Source organism: Odocoileus virginianus, chromosome 23 (genome assembly GCF_023699985.2).
Source record: "Odocoileus virginianus isolate 20LAN1187 ecotype Illinois chromosome 23, Ovbor_1.2, whole genome shotgun sequence".
NCBI lineage: Eukaryota > Metazoa > Chordata > Mammalia > Artiodactyla > Cervidae > Odocoileus > Odocoileus virginianus.
Window position 1 is genome coordinate 12,286,174 of NC_069696.1, and position 16,194 is coordinate 12,302,367.

Here is a 16,194-nt window from a genome sequence, read left to right on the forward strand (position 1 = left end):
CTGTCTTCTGCACCATTGTATCCCTGTGCCTGGCACGTGGCCCACCACGAAGTAGATGCCCAGTGAATTGAGCACATGAAGAGTGATTGAGAAGCCTGGTGGGAAGCCGCAGGTGGAGGAGGCAGTGAGGGACCGCGGGGTGTGGGAACAGCACTGGAGAAAGTGGATGGTCTGGATCCTGCTTCAGGCCTCACAGCTGATTTGTGCCACCCTGAGCACCTCGTGGCAGGGTGGGGGGTCTGACCCCTGTGTGCCCGCGCCAGGCATGAGGAGGGTGGGGTTCAGGAGGCTCTGTAGAGGCGTGTGGAGGAAGAGAATTGATGAAGCCAGTGATCTGCAGTGTGTGTGTGTGTGTGTGTGTGTGTGTGTGTGTGTGTGTGTATATATATATATATATATGTATGTATGTATCTTCTCCCCTGGGGCTGCTTCCCCATCTTTGAAAGGAAGACACTGGCCTGAGAGCTACGGTTCTGGTTCTGAGTCCAGACTGCTGGGATTTGGGGCTGGTAAAATGGGAAATGGGGGGACCTAAGATCTCACACACCACAGGGCAACTATGCCCACATGTCGCAAATACTGATCCCATGTTCTAGGGCCCACGTTCTGCAGCAAGAGAAGCCCCCCGAGCACCATGACCAAGTCCCAGTGCAGCCAAAATAACAAATAAATAAAATGTTTATGAGAAAATTTTTTAAAAAGAAAATGAAATGGGGCACAGGAATGACTGAACAAGGGCTCACAGGCTGGCAAGTCCAATGGTCATCTCTTTCTTTGTTTCCCCAACTCCACCTGACCCCACCTGCCCCACTGACACCCCTTTGCTGGAAATCCTTTCTTCTCCTCTGTGTGATCACCTTCAAGGCCTACATTCTATGGGAAGCCTTCTGTTTAGGCCTGGCCAATGCATTTGTATTTTTATCTCTTTCTCAAACTCCCTTCCCACCCCCTCACGCCCCACCACACACACACATACAGTTGCCTCTATTGCTTCTGTGCCATACGACCCTCATCCAATGAGCTCATCCCATTTTCCCTGGCATCCAGCCCAGGAGAGGTGCCAGAAAATACTCATTAAATGAAGAAATGAACAGCCCTTGGGTTCTTTCCTTTTTATTCAATCATACTCCAAGTATTGCCCACATAGGAAATTTTTTAATGTCAACAAATGTTGACTAACACCTTGGACTTGCAGCAGGCATGAACCGGGTTTCTGGGGTCCCAGGGCGTGTCCTGCTTCTTGGTGTATATGCTGATTACACTGGTGCAGTCTGTTTATAAAACTCAGACTGTAATTTGATGAGTTATACACTTTTCTGTGTATGTGCAGAATGTAAAATAGAATTAAAGATAGAAAGATTTAAAGTCCTTGAAAGAATTCTGGTGTACCCATATTTCCCATGACAATGAAAATGTTCTTTCCTGCAAAGAATTGAATGTATTTTTAGAGAGACCACTGAGGGGGAAAAAGAATATGTAGGCAGAACAGCGGTCCCCCGAAGATACCCAACCCCAATCCCTGGAATTTGTGAATATATATTACCTTACATGGTAAAAGTGGAGTGAAGTGAAAGTTGCTCAGCTGTGTCCAACTCTTTGCGACCCCATGGACTAGTCCATGGAATTCTCCAGGCCAGAATACTGGAGTGGGTAGCCTTTCTCTTTTCCGGGGGATCTTCCCAACCCAGGGATCGAAGCCAGGTCTCCTGCATTGCAGGTGGATTCTTTACCAGCTGAGCCACAAGGGAAGCCCAAGAATACTGGAGTGAGTAGCCTATCCTTTCTCCAGCAGATCTTCCTGACCCAGGAATCTAACTGGGGTTTCCTGCATTGCAGGCAGATTCTTTACCAACTGAGCTATCAGGAAGCCCTACATGGTAAGAGACCCTTCCCAAATGTGATTAGGTTAAGGATCTTGAGATGGAGAAAGTATCCTGAATTACCCATGTTTATCCAATACAATCACACACATTCTTTTTTATATATATATTTATTCTTGTTCATTTATTTGGCTGTGCTGGGTCTTAGTTGTGGCAGATGGGACATTTTAGTTGTGGCAATTGAACTCTTAGTTGCAGCAAGATCTCTCTAGTTCCCTGACCAGGGATTGAGCCCAAGTCTCCTGCATTAAGGGTCTTAGCCGCTGAACCACTGGAGAATTCCCCACAAATGTTCTTAAAATTGGAGGTTTCCTGGCTGTAGTCAGAGAGGTGACAACAGAAAAGGGATCAGATGAATGCGGTGCTGCTGATCTTGAAGGTTAAGGAAGGGACCATGAGTCAACAGATGCAGGCAACTTCTAAAAGCTGGAAAAGGCCAGGATACAGATTCTCTGCCAGAGACTCCAGAAAAGAGCACAGCCTTCCCTACACCTTGATTTTAACCCATCTCCTCCCCACCACCCCCAGTCCTACTTCTAACCTGTAGTTTGTTGTTAGCCACAGAAAATCAATGCAGTGGGCAAACCTGAGATGAAGGGAATCATATAAACTTTCTACTCAAGCCCTTCTTTCTCCAGGGTTTATTTTGCAAACAACATTAGAGCAGCAATCAGGCAAAGTGCAGAGGAAAATCAACCACAGGCAGTCTGCTTTCACAGGTCAGTTGCTTTGTTCCCTGACATCTGTGCCCTGCAGACCTGAACACCATCTTTGTGTATACAAGGGACGATAGCATTGGTCGTTCAGGTTTTCCTCTCTCAATATTTGGGGCTGATCTTATTCAAAGAGCCTGTCAGTGTTAGGAGCAAATGCTCCCAGAGAACTCTTCTCACAGGGACTGGTCATCAGAGAAGCCAGCAGTCCTGATGCTGGCCCCTGGCCACCAACCTTCTGTTCTCTGAGCATTGTTTACTGTCCATATAATGGCCCATGGGACTGGGTGATCTCTAAGCACCCTCCTGGACTTCCAATGTTCTGTGAGTCTATCAGTTCAGTTCAGTCGCTCAGTCGTGTCCGACTCTTTGTGACCCCATGAACCGCAGCACGCCAGGCCTCCCTGTCCATCACCAACTCCCGGAGTTTACACAAACTCATGTGCACTGAGTCGGTGATGCCATCCAACCATCTCATCCTCTGTCATCCCTCTCCTCCTGCCCTCAGTCTTTCCCAGCATCAGGGTCTTTTCCAATGAGTCAGCTCTTCACATCAGGAGGCCAAAATATTGGAGTTTCAGCTTCAACATCAGTCCTTCCAGGACTGATTTCCTTTAGGATGGACTGGTTGGATCTCCTTGCAGTCCAAGGGACTCTCAAGAGTCTTCTCCAACACCACAGTTCAAAAGAATCAATTCTTTGGCGTTCAGCTTTCTTTATAGTCCAACTCTCACATCCATACATGACTACTGGAAAAACCATAGCCTTGACTAGATGAACATTTGTTGACAAAGCAATGTCTCTGCTTTTAAATATGCTGGCTAGGTTGGTCATAGCTTTTCTTCCAAGGAGCAGGCATGTTTTAATTTCATGGCTGCAATCACGTTTTGGAGCCCCCAAAAATAGAGTTAGCCACTGTTTCCCCTGTTTCCCCATCTATTTGTCATGAAGTGATGGGACCAGATGCCATGATCTTAGTTTTCTGAATGTTGAGCTTTAAGCCAACTTTTTTTACTCTCCTCTTTCACTTTCATCAAGAGGCTCTTTAGTTCTTCTTCACTAGTTGAAACCAATTGTTCATCCTTTCTGCTTAGTCCCCAAGAAGAAAAGACAATTAATTTCTGGAGGTAGATCCGGAATAAATAACTTCTCCTCGGGTGGATGAGCAGAAGGCCCAAGGGGCAGGTTCAAAGGCTTTCTCAGTCACCCTTGAGAATCTGTTAAAATTTTTTTCAGTCATGTGAGTGTGTTGTCAGCAGCTTCCTAGCCTGACTTCTCCCTTCTTGTGACTCAGGTTCTTGGAATTCCGGTTCCTCAGCCTTTTTTTTTTCATCAGGAAATTCAAACCCAACCGTCCTCAGATCAAGACTGCAACAGCTCCTCCACCACTGGGTGCTTCTCACCTGCTACCAAGACAGAGGAACTACCTGGAAAGGTCCAATCACCTCCTCTCCCATCCTCTGGCCCCTTTTCCACCATCCGCCTGACACACGAAATAGTTTCTCATCCTCATCTATTGGCAGAAACTCCAACTTTAGCACTCCACTTTTTAAAAATAAATCTCTGTTAAAATTCCCCCAGAAGGGATAACCTTAAAATTATTATTAGGCGCCGACACGTTGGGGAGAAGAAAGGAATTCAGCGATTTTGAAAGAGGAAGTGCCGGAAAGGGTTGGGGGTTGGGGAGATACCTAACTACATCACTTGAGAAGCCGCCTGATGTCAGCAGCGTCATGGATGTGGACATGGATTATCCTGAGCCCCAAAAGGCAACTGGTGTTCTCCTCTGTGCTAAGTCAGACATGTGAAACGCAGAGAGGCTGAGTCCCGCTTAAAATCACACAGCAAGGTGGACCTGGAGTCTGGACTGGAACCCTGGAGCCAGGAAGGCAGAAACAGCAACCCACACACCATCTGGCATTAGTGAGTCCTTTTTTTCTGGTTTGGGGCAGGAAGGCCTCTTGGAGAACGCACGTTTGATGACACGTTTGGAAAGGAGAAGCCTTTCTTCTTGGAACTGCCAGGCAGCCGGTTGTTCCTGGGAAGAACAACGGCACCGGGATACGGCCGTGGGAGGGAGCGTGGGCGGTGCTGGACGTGGAAGGGGTTGGAGAGGGAAAGAAGCTCGTTCACGGGGAGGGAGACCTGGGGCCACACGCCCTGTACTGCGCGAGTCCCTTCTGCTCCAGAGCCCCGGGCTCCTGTCTGCAGTGGAGGCTGAGCTACACGTACCCTGGGGCCTGTCCAGCCCGGACTTGATAGGAGGACGGGTCGGGTGAGCCCGGCAGAGAGCTAGAGAGCCTGCCCTGCTTTTCCCGCTCTTCCAGGCTCTCAGAGCTCCTGCCTGGAGGTCACTTCCCTTGCCCGTGAATGCAGCCTTTGTCCCTTGGGGTGATAGAACTGGTATTAACAACCAACATTGTGTACCACTGCAAATGGAAAAAAAAAAAAAGGTGAAATTTAAAAGATGCTTTACTGGGACTTCCCTGGTGGTCCACTGGTTAAGAGTCTGCCTTCCAATGCAGGGGACACAAGTTTGACGCCCGGTCAGGGAACTAAGATCCCCCATGCCTGAGGGCAACTAAACCCAGGCATTGCAACGAAGACCCAGCGCAGCCAAATAAATAAATAATACTTCACTAAATACCTACAGGCAAAGAGCCGACTCACTGGAAAAGATCCCGATGCTGGGAAAGGTTGAGAGAAGGAGGAGAAGGGAGTGACAGAGGATGAGCTGGTGGATGGCATCACCGACTCAATGGACACGAGTTTGAACAAACTCTGGGAGTTGGTGATGAACAGGGAACCCTGGCGTGCTGCAGTCCATGCAGTCGCAAAGAGTCAGACATGACTGAGCAACTGAAAAACAACAAATACCTATAGGATGTGACATTATGTCATCATTATTTTTGATTCGGTAATTATGAAAGTTTTGCTAGTTTCATTACATTGAAAACTCTCAAGTAACAAGAGTCCTGAGAATTCAGAGTCATTGATGAGAAATCAGAAATTAAAAATTGCTGGTATTTTATCTTATTTAGCCAACGTGCCTGCAGGTCTGCTACCTGCGGGGCACTGTTTTATGATTTTACAAGTGTTGACATTGGACCCTATGACTCAAGAACACCATTATTGCTCTTTCAGGGAGGAGCCAGGAGGCCCAAAGAGGTTAAGTATCTGCTCCAAAGTTATCAAAGGCAGGGGCAAGGAACCAAGTCAATTCAAATGAAAAATTATAAAAAATCCTTTCAGAATCTGTTTTTGAAAAAAGATTATGTTTTATAAGGCTACCTTCACGTTTGGGACCGTGTGGACAGAGCCTCCAAAAGCAAGAATTACACTGAGGCCAACAAATGCCTGCAAATGGCCCTGTCCCCCCAGGTGACCCACAGCATGGGCCGTGGTCCACTGAGGGTGGAGACTGGGGTAGAGGGAGGAGAAGGGACACTGCTTTTTTTTTTTTTGGGTGGTGCCACACTGCCTGGTCAATACCTAAATCAGATTTATTATATTCTTTGCAGCCAAAGATGGAGAATCTCTATACAGTCAGTAAAAACAAGACCAGGAGCTGACTGTGGCTCAGACCATGAACTCCTTATTGCCAAATTCAGACTTAAATAGCAGAAAATAGGAAAAACCACTATACCATTCAGGTATGACATAAATCAAATCCCTTACCATTATACAGTGGAAGTGACAAATAGATTCAAGGATTAGATCTCATAGAGTGCCTGAAGAACTATGGACGGAGATTCGTGACATTATATAGGAGGGAGTGATCAAGACCATCCCCAAGAAAAAGAAATGCAAAAAGGCAAAATGGTTGTCTGAGGAGGCTTTACAAATAGCTGAGAAAAGAAGAGAAGAGAAAGCAAAGGAGAAGATATACCCATTTGAATGCAGAGTTCCAAAGAATAGCAAGGAGAGATAAGAAAGCCTTCCTCAGTGATCAATGCAAAGAAATAGAGGAAAACAATAGAATGGGAAAGACTAGAGATCTCTTCAAGAAAATACAAGGTACCAAGGGAACATTTCATGCAAAGATGGGCACAATAAAGGACAGAAATGATAAAGACCTAACAGAAGCAGAAGATATTAAGAAGCGGTGGCAAGAATACACAGAAGAACTGTACAAAAAAGATCTTCACGACCCAGATAATCACATTGGTGTGATCGCTCACCCAGAGCCAGACATCCTGGAATGTGAAGTCAAGTGGGCCTTAAGAAGCATCACTGCGAACAAAGCTAGTGGAGGTGATGGAATTCCAGTTGAGCTATTTCAAATCCTAAGATATGATGCTGTGAAAGTGCTGCACTCAGTATGCCAGCAAATTTAGAAAACTCACCAGTGGCCACAGGACTGGAAAAGGTCAGTTTTCATTCCAATCCCAAATAAAGGCAATGCCAAAGGATGGTCAAACGATCACACAATTGCACTCATCTCACACGCCGGCAAAGTCATGCTCAAAATTCTCCAAGCCAGGCTTCAACAGTATGTGAACCAAAAACTTCCAGATGTTCAAGCTGGATTTAGAAAAGGCAGAGGAACCAGAGATCAAATTGCCAACATTTGCTGGATCATTGAAAAAGCAAGCAAGTTTCATAAAAACATTTACTCTGCTTTACTGACTATGCCAAAGCCTTTGACTGTGTGGATCACAACAAACTGTGGAAAATTCTTCAAGAAATGGGAAGACCAGACCACCTGACCTGCCTCCTGAGAAATCTGTATTTGGGTCAAGAAGCAACAGTTAGAACTGGAGATGGAAAAATAGACTGGTTCCAAATAGGAAAAGGAGTACGTCAAGGCTGTATATTGTCACCCTGCTTATTTAACTTATATGCAGAGTACATCATTGCTGGGCTGGATGAAGCACAAGCTGGAATCAAGATTGCCAGGAGAAATATCAATAACCTCAGATATGCTGATGACACCACCCTATGGCAGAAAGGGAAGAAGAACTAAAGACCCTCTTAATGAAAGTGAAAGAGGAGAGTAAAAAAATGTTGGCTTAAAACTCAACATTCAGAAAACTAAGATGATGGCATCTGGTTCCATCACTTTATGGCAAATAGATGGGGAAACAGTGAGAGACTTTATTTTCTTGGGCTCCAAAATCACTGCAGATGGTGACTGCAGCCATGAAAGTAAAAGATGCTTGCTCCTTGGAAGAAAAGCTTTGACCAACCTAGACAGCATATTGAAAAGCAGAGACATTATTTTGCCGACAAAAGTCCATCTAGTCAAAGCTATGGTTTTTCGAGTAGTCATGTATCAATGTGAGAGTTGGACTATAAGGAAAGCTGAGCGGTGAAGATTGATGCTTTGGACTGTGGTGTTGGAGAAGGCTCTCGAGAGTCCCTTGGACTGCAAGGAGATCCAGCTAGTCCACCCTAAAGGAAATCAGTCCTGGGTGTTCGCTGGAAGGACTGATGCTGAAGCTGAAGCTCCAGTCGCCTGGCTCCTCTGGGCCGGCTGGCTGTCAGTGAAGCTGTCTTCCTGGCCCGGTCTGTCCTCCTGCCCTCCCGGTGGCCGTGCTGAATCTGCGGCCAGGGCCCTGCTCTTCTTTCTTGGCGAGGCTGCTCCCTCTGCTCAGAGCGCACCAATTCATGCCTCATTACAGACAGTGCTCAAGCCCTTTATCCTGGGGTTGGTAGATAGAATTTAGGAGGTCTGTGGACTTGAGTGGGGGAAAAAAGAATATCACCTCTTTATTGTCGCAAACCACGATAGTATCTGCAACTTTGTCCCCAGCGCTCTCCTAGGACCCAGGAACCAGTGGGTCGCACATCCCTCCCAGAGCTGCCCCGAGAGCCCAGGGAGTCCCAGGCAGGCGTGTGACCTCAGCTGTGAGCGTGCACGAAGGGCCACAGAGACCCAGCGGGGACCGGAGTCAGGGAGGCCGGTGAGGGGAAGGAGGCTGCTGCGGGAGGTCAGGGGAGGGGCCGGGAGCCCTGGGCTGGGGCTGTCCCGTGGGAATGAGGAAGGAGAGAAGACAGAGTCCGAAGGTCATGAAGAGGTTGCGGGGCTGGGCTTGGTGGCCCAGGGAAGGTGTGGCCGGAGCGCCTGCCTTCACCCCGAGGCCTCTCCCTTCTCTGGCTCTCGGGACCCCACTGTGCCTCCCTCGTCAGCCCTTCAGAGCCCCCCAGGAGCCCTCCTCCCTCCCCCCGCGGGAGCTACGGGTCTGCCTTTTCCTGGAACTTCTTTGCACCTTCCCATGCAGTCCAGCCATCAGTCCCCAGGGAAGCCCCCAGGAGTCCCCGAAGCAGGTCCAAGTCTTGTCCCATCTGGTCTCTGGGACCCCTGTGTCTGCCCTGCCCCATCCTGTCCTTCGGAGCACCCCCCAGTTCACAGCGACCCCTTCAGCGGGTGCCTCCTTGACTGCTCACTCCCCCACCAGCCTGGGGCCCAGAGAGCAGAGACGTCTGCCCTCTGTCAGGTGCTGGCGTCGCCCCAGCACCTGGCCCCGAGCCGGCAATTTATAAGCGCTCAAGAAACACACACAGAGTCGGTAGACACAGGAGTGGACCAGGCTGTACCATCATCAGAGGAGTTTGCCACCCCTGCTGGCCAGAGGGGGGCTGATGGCCAAAGGGCCTGACCCCAAGGGAGCGCCTCGGGAGCGCTGCCGCTCCAGTGGGCGTCAGGGGTCACTAGCCACCCACCACCCCTCCTCAGGACACCCAGCTCCCGCCTTCCCCGATGCTCACCACCCGAGGGCCAGGACGGAGGGTGACCAGACCTCCCTTCCTCCTTGCGGGTGCTGCTCTTGCTGGCCCTGACGACGGGACCATGGCTGGCGGGGTCCGTGTGCTGGCTGGGGCCTCCATGCTGCTCCCTTCAGACCACCTCCTCAAAGCACCCCAAGTGACGTTCCCCAAATTGAGGTCTGATTCCACCACTCCTACTTCCATGAATTCCCCAGGCCAGGATCCTGGAGTGGGTAGCCTTTCCCTTCTCCAGGGGGTCTTCCAACCCAGGGATCAAACCCAGGTCTCCCTCATTGCAGGCGGATTCTTTACCAGCTAAGCCACCAGGTAAGCCCAAGAATACTGGAGTAGGTAGCCTATCCTTTCTCCAGCGGATCTTCCCAACCCAGGAATCGAACCAGGGTCTCTTGCATTGCAGGCGGATTATTTACCAGCTGAGCTACCAGGGAAGCCTGCAGACGTCACTGAGCTTTACTAAAACCAAAGCAACAGCGCGAGGCCACGGAGAGGGGCCAGGGCTGCCTGCGAGCAGGGGCCTCCCTCTCAGAGAAGGAGACGCTGACCAGGCAGTCATCTCAGGGTGGAGGGTGCGGGGCCAGGACGCAGGTGCAACTGCGGCCCTGCGTCAGGAGGTGCCTGGCCGAGGAAGCCAAGGAGGTCTGCGTGGGAGACGGAGAGAGACGGGCAGGCCCACAGCAGGCCGACCGAAGACCGGCTTCTCTTTGGTCTGCACAATATACTAAAGATATTTTGGTTAGTTGGAACAGAACTGAAAGTCCAGAAATAGACCCACACGTCTACAGCCAATTGATCTTTTTAAAAAATCATTTACTTATTTATTTTTGGCTCTGCCGGCTGTTCTCTCGCTGCAGAGAGCGGGGCGACTCTCGTGGAGCACGGGCTCTAGGGCACACAGGCGTCAGCAGCTGCGGCTTGCGGGCTCCAGAGCACTGGCTCAATAGTTGTGGCACACGGCCTCGTTGCTCCGAAGCACGCGGGTCCTCCCAGATCAGGGGCCGAACCCGGGTCTCCTGCGTTGGCAGGTGGCTTCTTTACCACTGAGCCAGCACGGACGTCCTGGCCAACTGATCTTTGACAGAGGTTGAAAAGCAAAGCAATTCAGCGGCGACAGAAAAGTGCTTCAGCAAACACTGTTGGATCCGTTTGGACGTCCAGATGCCAAGAGTTTTATTTTTTTACTTTGATCTCACACAATATACAAAATTTAATCTATTTAAGTCTATGAGATGGTTCATAGACCTAAATGGAGTAGTTAAAGCTATGAAACTTCTAGGAGAGAACGTAGGAGAGAATCTTAGTGACCTTGAGTGACTAAGGCCAACATTTCTCTTATGGAATATACACTCTACTGCCTTAGCATTGGCAGGTGGATGCTTTACCACTAGCGCCACCTGGGAGGCCCTAGAATAGTACACAGAAAACACAACTGATAAAGTGGACTTATTCCAAATTTAAAAATTATCCTCTTTGCAAAATATCCAACAAAGTACCTCCAACAGTGTTTCTCAGCCTTTTTCACCCATCTCTCCTCCACGGAGACTTTTCAGGCCTTTCCCTCCCCCACCAACTGCTCCCATGAAATTTTAATAGCACAGATACGGCTTCTGTACTGTACACATATTCATGCTTTCCACATTAAAAGAGTATGATTTTCTTCACGTCCTCAAAACCAATTTTCACCCCCTCGGGGGCAATACTGCCTCCATTGAAACTGTGTGATCTCGAACATAAAAAGAACCCTTATGGCTAGAGAGTAAGAAGACAGACAACCCAATTTTCACTTAACGGGCAAAAGATTCGAATAAAGCTTTCACCAAAGAATATACGGGGACGACAAAGGAGCCCGTGAGGGAGAACACAGCAGCATGAGCGCCCGAGGGATGAGTTCCCACGGTGAAGCAGCAATGCCCCCGTGCCTGGGTGGCCAAAACTAACGACTGACCATCTGGCGACTTCCCTGGTGGTCCAGCGCTTGAGACTTCCTGGGTCCTGGGTTCAATCCCTGGCCAGGAAACTAGATCCCGTCTGCTGCAACTGAGTTCACTTGCCACAGCTAAAGATCTTGTGTGCCACAGCGAAGACCCAGCACAGCCAAACACCTAAAAATCAAGAAAACAAATACCAAAGACTCCTTTAAAAGAAAAGACAACTGATCATCCCAGTTGTTGTCAGGGATATGGAAACATAGGAACCATGGCTGGTGGGATGGTAAACGTACATGCACTTTGGAAAACAATGGGCGTTCCTTAAGAAGTTAAACATACGCCTTCCACATGACCCAACCATTCTACTCCTAGGATTTACCCAGGAGAAACAAAACCACACAGATATACAGAGACGTGTACATGGACGCTTCATGTAACAGATAAGGAAACAAAAGACCCTGACGCTGGGAAAGATCAAGGGCAGGAGGAGAAGGGGGCGGCAGAGGGTGAGATGGTTGGATGGCATCACCGACTCAACGGACATAAGTTTGAGCAAGTTCTGGGAGTTGGTGATGGACAGGGAGGCCTGGTGTGCTATAGTCCACAGGGCCTAGAAGAGCCAGACATGACTGAGTGTCTGAACAACAAGAGAACAGAAGGGAAAACAATCCAGTGTCCACCACAGGTGAACAGGACAACAAACTGTCCTCCGTTTTGATGGAATTTAGTGCTTCCTTCAAAACTGATGCTTTTGAACTGTGGTGTTGGAGAAGACTCTTGAGAGTCCCTTGGACTGCAAGGAGATCCAACCAGTCCATCCTAGAGGACATCAGTCCTGCATATTCACTGGAAGGACTGATGCTGAAGCAGAAACTCCAATACTTTGGCCACCTGATGTGAAGAGCTGACTCATTTGAAGAGACTCAGATGCTGGGAAAGATTGAGGGCAAGGGGAGAAGGGGACGGCAGAGGATGAGATGGTTGGATGGCATCATTGACTCAATGGACATGAGTTTGAGCAAACTCCGGGAGTTGGTGATGGACAGGGAGGCCTGGCGTGCTGCAGTCCATGGGGTCACAAAGAGCCAGACACAACTGAGCAACTGAACTGAACTGATGATAGGATACTGCTCGGCAATTAAAAGGAACAAACTCAACACATGGAACTCCATGGATAGAGCTCAAAATGATAATACTGAGCGGGACTTCCGTGGTGGTCCAGTCTTGAAGAGTCCGCCTTCCCATGTGGGGGGTGTGGGTTTGATCCCTGGTTAAGGAACTAAGGTCCCACAAGCCTCAGGGCCACTCAGCCCATGTGCCACAAGCACTGAGTCCACGTGCTGAACTACGGAAGCCCGTGTATCTACAGCCTGTGCCCTGCAACGTGGGAAGCCACCTCAGCAAGCAGCCCAAGCACCGCAGCTAGAGGGTGGCCCCCTCCCTGCAACTAGAGAAAGCCCGCAGGCAGCAACAAATAAATATTTAAAAATCTGTATTTCTGACTTTACTTGAAAACAGGACTGACCAGCTGCGTGTGGCTTTCCCATCAGCTGGACTGGAGGTCCTGGGGCTCCTCTGGATCCAGTACAGGCTCCCCAGCTGGCCTTGGACCCACTTGCTGGTTTTCGGTTTTTCTCCGCCCGGCATCCATGGAGACAGCAGAATCTCCAAGAGCTGGGGGTGGGTTTTAAGCAAGGGGCCACAGATTTGTTCCTCCAGGCCCTTGTCAGGTGGCCCCACGAGGCCCTGCTCATTCTGACTGCAGCTGAAGTTTGCTGGGAGGGTTAAGAAGAGCCTCGACTACCAGACTTTGGACTTCATCCCAGAACAGGGCTGGCTCAGGACAGACTTCACACCCTGGAAGGCTGCATCCTCACCCCGTTTACAGAAGATCCGAAGCGGGGACTGTCCAACAGGGTGAGGGGCGGAGGGTGGTGGGGATTGTGCGGGACTCCTTTGGTCCTTATTTCTGAGTCTGTAACACCAAGTCAGGAGCCAGGCGGCCAGGAGTCGCTGTGAGCCGGGCTCTGCCCTCACGTCTTCGCCCCTCTTCCTGAGGGACGCCGAGTCTGGCCTTGCTTAGGCGGCTCTGTGCTTCGACTGGTCCAGCTCTGGGTAAATTTTTGCAGAACTGGTCTGCGTGGCTTTGGCCACATCTCTTCACCTCTTCCCTGCCTCAGTCTCCCTATCTCTAAGGGGGAAGGACGGCTGGCTCAGTGCTTTCTGCGATATTCCAGTACTCCTCAAGCATTCACTTCCTCTGCACAGCCTCCTCCTTGGAACTGCTAATTCCGAATATCAGAAACAAGACCCCTCAAAGGTCTGTCCTGGGACCCAGAATCTTCCCAAAGCTCTGTGCTCTTGTAGTTCAACCAAATCCGCTCTGTGGGAACGTTGGAATCCCAGGAACCTTAGCGAGTCGGAGAAACCTTTCACCTTCACTCCTTACTATATCTGTGCACCGAACCACTAAGGACAAGGGATTCTGGGAAGCTCAGAGCACTTCTCCTTGACTTCAGGAAGACAGGAGGATCTCCTATATCGATTGGCTTTTCTTTTAAAAAAAAAACATTTTATTGTTTAATTTTTGGCAGTGAGTCATGTGAGATCTTAGTTCCCAGACCAGGGATCAAACCTGTGCCCTCTGCAGTGAAAGCGCCAAGTCTTAACCACTAGACCTGCAGGGAAGCCCCAGAGCTCACTTTCTTTTAAGTGCTGAGGAATGAGGTGGGGTGTCTGGACACACAAGTCCACCCTGGGTCTTTCCTGCCGCCACTCAGGGAGCACCAAACATAGGAGGGCCTGGGAGTGGGGAGGGGGCGTTCATCAGGTTAGCTCGAGAGAGAGAGCCAAGACAGCATGCATTTCAAGTTGTTAATAAGTCGTGGATATGCCAGAATGACTTCCCCCAACCTCAGTATGTAAATATTTCTTCATCATAAATTAAAAGTATTTTAAAACTGCGTTAATATCAGTTCAGTTCAGTCGCTCAGTCATGTCCGACTCTTTGTGACCCCATGGATTGCAGCACGCCAGGCCTCCCTGTCTATCACCAGTTCCTGGAGCCTGCTCAAACCCATGTCCATGGAGTCTGAGATGCCATCCAACCATCTCATCCTCTGTCGTCCCCTTCTCCTCCCACCTTCAATCTTTCCCAGCATCAGGGTCTTTTCTAGTGAGTCAGTTCTTTGCATCAGGCGGCCAAAGTATTGGAGCTTCAGCTTCAGCATCAGTCCTCCTAATGAATATTCAGGACTGATTTCCTTTAAGATGGACTGGTTGGATCTCCTTGCAGTCCAAGGGACTCTTAAGGAGTCTTCTCCAACACCACAGTTCAAAAGCATCAGTTCTTCCGCGCTCAGCTTTCTTTAGAGCGTTAGTCTAGAGACAAATATACCAAAGTGATTTGCTAGAATATTTTCCTCCTGCAAGCTTCCTCTTTCTTTTGATGCCAGTAGAACTGGGCTCAGTCGGCCTGGCGCGGTCCTGCCGTTCCCAGCACGTCCACCATCCGGCTCCTCCTGGGTCCGAACCGCGCGCGGGGCGCCGCCAGAGGGCGCCCGACCCCGGCGCGCGGCCCCGCTGAACAGTGGGGAGGGGACCCGGGCCCGCGCTCCGCAGGCCAAGCGGTTCTCTGCCGGCTCCGCTCCAGCCCCTGAGGTTCCTGCCGCACCAAAAAACCCGCTTGTGCACTTCAAGGCCGCCCTTTCCTCTATGAGACCCGGTTGAGGTACCACCGCCTCCAGGAAGTCCTCTGAGCCAGGCGCCTCCCTTGAGCTCCCTAAAGCCCCTGGAGCCCTGTCCACACCGTCTCTGTTTCCTTCTGCTAAGACAGTGGACAGGGAGTCTTCAGGCTGGGATGGGCCTGGGTCACGCATGACCCCAGCATGACCTAGAGAAATGGTTTTCAGGTGGATAAATACGGGAGCTGGGAGACCCACGCAGCTTTCCTGGGTGGATGGTGGCGGAGGTCTGGGCCTCCACCCCACCCATGCGTGGGTGGGCCATGTGTGAATGACTGGTGCCTTAGTTTCTCCAACTCAGCTGAGTGGTCTTTGGGGCCGGATCCTTCTTGCTGTGCATTGTAGGATGTATATTGTCATTTCTGGACTCCACCCTGCAGGCACCAGCACCACCCTGCCCCCCAAAATCAGCCTGGTTGTGACAGCCAGCAACGTCTCCAGACAGGGCCAGGTGTCCTCCGGGGGGCAGAATGGACCCAATTGAAACCCTCAGCTCCAGAGCAAAAATATTTTCCAGAGCATCCCTAAAGGGTGTACTGGGGATCTCCAGAGAAACAGAACCAGCTGTGTGTTATGTGTGTGTGTGTGTGTGTGTGTGTGTGTGTGTGCGCGCGCGCATGCACGCACGTGTGGGGAGAGTTTATTTTTTTATTGTTTAATTTAGCTTAGTTTATTCTTTATTGAAGTATAGTTGAGCTACAATGTTGTGTTAATTACTACTGAAGCTACAGAGGGTCAGACCTGGTTAGTACTTGGTTAGGACGTTATTTGTTTTAATAAATTGGTTCATGTGATCCTGGAGGCTTGGCAAGTCCAAAATCTCCAGGGTAACTGGTAGACTGGAGACTGCAGGAAAGTGACAGAAGCGCTGCAGTTCAAGTCCGAAGGCCCCCTGGAGGCAGAATTCCTCTTTGCTCAGCAGAGGGAGGTCAGTCTTTTGTTCTGTTCAGGCCTTCGACTGATTGGATGAGGCCCACCCACCTTATAGAAGGGAATCTGCTTTACTCAAAGTCCATTCGATTTATTTTCTAAAAAACTCTTTTGCACTGGGGTATAGCCAGTTAACAATGTTGTGATAGTTTCAGGTGAGCAGCGAAGAAAGTCCATTCGATTTAAATGCTAATCTCAACCAAAACACACTTTCACAGAAACATCTAATGTTTGACCAAATATCTGGCCGCTGTGGTCCAGCCAAGTTGGC